General features: G+C 42.2%; 1 non-coding gene across 1 annotated transcript; it reads right to left on the bottom strand.

The window, feature by feature from the left end:
• Positions 1 to 2,610: 2,610 nt before the first annotated feature.
• LOC141636488 (small nucleolar RNA R71) lies at positions 2,611 to 2,716 on the bottom strand. Its single transcript, XR_012541094.1, has one exon. It is a non-coding gene; the product is annotated as a small nucleolar RNA R71 (small nucleolar RNA).
• Between the last annotated feature and the right edge of the window lie 1,640 nt (positions 2,717 to 4,356).

Below are 4,356 nucleotides of genomic sequence, written 5' to 3' on the forward strand. Positions count from 1 at the left end.
GCTAAGCTAATAGTAGTTTAGGGCGAATTGAGACCAGAAGGAAATATTCGTTGCCCCTTAGACTGACACATCGACTGATCTGTGACCTTAGCTGCAGTTAACTGACATTCATTGATGACCCGACAATCCTAGTTTTCTCTCCCTCTTATTAATTTCTCGTAACCTTTTCTCTTGCCTTCAACTCCTTTAGTTTAGTTTATTCAACTCAAAAACCCCAATTGTGACGTTAGACAGACCGAGTTGACAAGTAGATAGTGACCGCCTCCCTGTGGAGATCGACCCTACTTACTACTAACTTCTGTTAGTAGTACTTAGATATTTATTTTTGGTACCTGACGACGGTATCACCTTGTCATCTTGTAAGAGTACAGTCTGGTAAAGCACATTTGAAGCAGATCTTTGGGGCTTCCATTTCTGCATTATGATACGTGCATTTTGTATAGTATTTTTAGCCTATTTTAGCACGTATTTCCATGTACTTTTTTACTATTTATATCGCATTATGCCCCGAATTGGCTACTTTGGTTCGTTTTGTTCGTTTTGTAGAAATGAACGTGAAAGTAGTGGAATCGTACCTTTTTCGTCCAACTTTGCATGAATTTTGAGGAGACGGGATTTTTCGGAGCGAGATCTTGCATTGGGATGCGTAAAGGAACGGTCTACGAAGCAGTCGGCTACGAGTTGAAGTTGTTTCAGAGGAAGAACACTCGATCGAGCCCTTTTATTGGTCGATCGAGTGGTTTTTGTGGCTGAGTTGGTCGATCGAGTGCTTTGTTTTACTCGATCGACAAAGCTGGAATTGGGTGTTACTCGTTCGAGTACTATTTCTACTCGATCGAGTAGATTGCCTGGAGAAGTACTCGATCGAGCTGTTTCAGACTGCTCGATCGAGTGGTTTTGTCTTCCATGGGTTTTAATTAGTCCGTGAACCTGTTTTTAGTTATTGGACTTAGCATTTTTCTATTTAAACGTACATTAATTAGGTCATTAGGCATCTAATAATCGGATTTTCTTTTATTTTCCATCTTTCACTGCAAAAAGACTACGTTGCTTTTTCCTCTCTACTGTAACTTTTGCTTCCGGATTTTCTCGCTCGGATTTAGTTGTTCTTTGCGCCGGATTCTTGCGATTATAATCTCTTACTCTATTTTAATCGTAATCTTTCAATCATTTGCTTTAACTACTTGTTTTGTTCCTTTTTAATTCCTGCCCTATTCTTTATTTATGCAATTTCATTATTATTTCATCATGTTTAATGTTAGTTATTTTATTGTTATTAGTTTTGATAATATAAATAGCATGAGTAGCTAAATCATTTCATGTTGGGATTAGGGGATCTACGGTAGAAATGTGACGATGTAGTGAGTAGGTTAGATGAATTATTTGTGAGATTCTGTCCCCGTGGCAATATAACTGTATTTACCGACATAGTTGAGTGCACGCTTCTGAGTCACCTTTTAATCTGGTTAAATTTAATCCTGGATCGGAAGATTGGACTAAATATACCTGCTATGAACAGTAGACTACCCTGACGAGGACGGAAGTTAAGTTAGTGGAAATCTAGGATAGAAAGTGGACCGGAAGGACCTTTCCATATCCGTCTCACAGTAATTTATCTAGACTATTCGCAGTTGAGTCACCGGACTACCGTAGTGAACCGAAATCCTGACATGTCCCTTCTTTATTGATAGTTTATCTCTACTTTCTGCCTTTACTGCTCTTTCCTTGCTTCTCTTTCTTTTACACCTTTAGTTTAGAAAATCAATTTACAAACCCCCCCCCCCCCCCCCCCCATTTTGTGACCAAATAAACAGATTTTTCACAGATATCTTGCCTCCCTAAGGAGATCGACTTGACTTCCCTAGCTATATAGTTAGTTTAGTTAGTTATTTTTGATAAGTATACGACTGCCCTGTTAAATTTTGGCTTGCCGGGGAGGCAATTTCCCTATCTGTTTTTGTTTCGTTTATTTTATCCGTCTCAGGAAATTAATATTCCTTGAGACAGTTCTTATTTATTTTCTTTCAGTGATGTGTATGCCCAGGTCAAACAGGTTGGAGTTAGTTTCAGCTGATTCTGAGCCAGAGAGACTGTTCAGGCATAGACTCCGTCTGCAAAGAGAATCACGAAAGGAAGACTTGAGTACTTTCGAACCCGAACTTCAGCATTTCCTATTTACAGAAGATCAATCTTTAGTAGAAGATAATCTCAGTTCTGTAAACCAATTAGTAAAGATGCCGAATATTGTAAGTCATTCGGAGCCTAAAGCATCATCTATTCCTAAGGGTTTAAATCTACAGACTGAGGATGGGAATACTTTTGACATCCGTCCGTCCTATATCAATCTGATGGAGAGAAATCTCTTTAGAAGTGTGGCAGGTAAAGACCCGAGGAAGCAAATAGAGGTCTTTACGGACTACTGTTCTACTATCCCCGCCACAAAAGGGGTAACTCAAGATAAGATTAAGGAGGTGTTGTTTTCTTTCTCTTTTACTAACTCAGCCAGGGAGTGGCTGACTGACTTGGACCGTACGGCCGTAGGGATCACAGACTGGGAGACCCTTTCTCTTGCTTTTTATAAGAGATATTTCCCTCCGCAGCGCACTAATCAGCTGAGGGCCAGGATCACTAGTTTCAAGCAGGCACCGGATGAAACGTTCTATGAAGCTTGGTGCTGGTTTAAGAGGTTGGTGAGGTCTCTTCCTCACCATGGTTTTGACCCGTGGTTTCTGTCCAATCAGTTCTACAATGGGTTGTACTATGACCACAAAGCCATACTTGATGCCTCATCCAACGGAAGATTCCAAAAGAATAATGATGATGATAAGGGATGGGCGATTATTGAGGAGATGGCGACCTATTGTGCCGAGTATGGGAACCCGATGGGATGGTATTCGAACAGTTCACGCGGTTGATAAGGCAGTCGTGGCTCAGCTGGAAGCCATGAATGCTCGTTTTGATAAATTGGAGCTGCATTCTGCTGGAGAGCCTCAGACGGTCCATTTTCTTACTAGAGGGGAGACCATCACATGTGAGAGGTGTGGGAGCAACGACGGCGGTCATCTTCTTTGTTGGGCATCTTACGAGGAGAAGGAACAGGTCCTTGCTTTTCAACAATACAGGCAAGGAGGGGGTTCCTATTATAATAATCAAGGGGCGGTCCATCCCAATTTGAGGTGGACAAGTCAAAATATTCTCAATCCTACCCCTCCTCCGCAGCAGCAGCCATATGTCCCTCCTCATAAGTCTCAACAAGGCTTTCAGAAGCCTCCTTCCTTTCCTACACCTAATCACGGTGCATCATCATCAGGTGGGGTGAGCGAGTTGTCTGAGTTGAAGACGATGTTGCAGTCTTTGACAAAGCAATGGCAACTAAGTGACCTACAAAAAGATACGTCCATCAAGTCACTTGAAACTAAAGTTGCCCAGTTATCCGCGAACCAATCCACGAGGAAGCAGGGTTATTTACCGTTACAAGCTGATAAGAATCCACATGAGATGGTGAATTTAATAAATCTGAGAAGCGGTCGTTTATATGAGGGACCGGAATTCTTGAAATCAGACCTGAGAAAGGTAATTACTGCTGATGAACAGTGCATTGTTGAAGAAAAAGAGTTGACGACAAAGAAGACTCGATCGAGTGGAATTTCCTCTCAATCGAGTGACCAGGAAAAAGAACAGCTCGATTGAGTAAAACATACAGCTCGATCGAATGATTTTATTGAGGATTCTGCTCGATCGAGTGATATCTTTGCTCGATCGAGTGATGCTGATAAAGAAGACCTCGATCGAGAGCCTGCTAGTGCTCGATCGAGTGAAATATCGTATGAAAGACCGCGTTCGAGAGGAAAGAAGTCTCGATCGAAGGATTTAGAGCTTGATCCAGCTGATACGTTGGAAGAGAGGAACAAGGGGCTCGAGATACCCATCACGGTACCTTTCTCGGGGCGACTACAGAACACAAAGGCTAATCAACAGTTCGGTAAATTTGCCGAACTCCTGAAAAGCTTGCAAGTTACCGTTCCGTTTGCCGAATTGCTGACACAGGTACCCTCTTACCTTAAATTTATGAAAGAAATTTCATCACGTAAGAGGCACATTAACGATCATGAGACGATAGCTTGACCGAGGTAGGGACGGCCCTAGTTCAGAATAAGTTACCTCCCAAACAGTCAAACTCGGGTAGTTTCTCGATTCCGTGTCACATTGGTACTCACTTAATTGATAACGCGTTATGCGATCTTGGCGCTAGCGTGACTGTCTTACCGCTGTCTCTTGCTAAGGACTTGGTTTGACCAAGTTTAATTGCACAAATATGACTGTTCAGATGGCCGGCCGTAGTATATCACGGCCGTT

The sequence above is a fragment of the Silene latifolia genome, chromosome Y (genome assembly GCF_048544455.1).
Source record: "Silene latifolia isolate original U9 population chromosome Y, ASM4854445v1, whole genome shotgun sequence".
Classification (NCBI taxonomy): Eukaryota; Viridiplantae; Streptophyta; class Magnoliopsida; order Caryophyllales; family Caryophyllaceae; genus Silene; species Silene latifolia.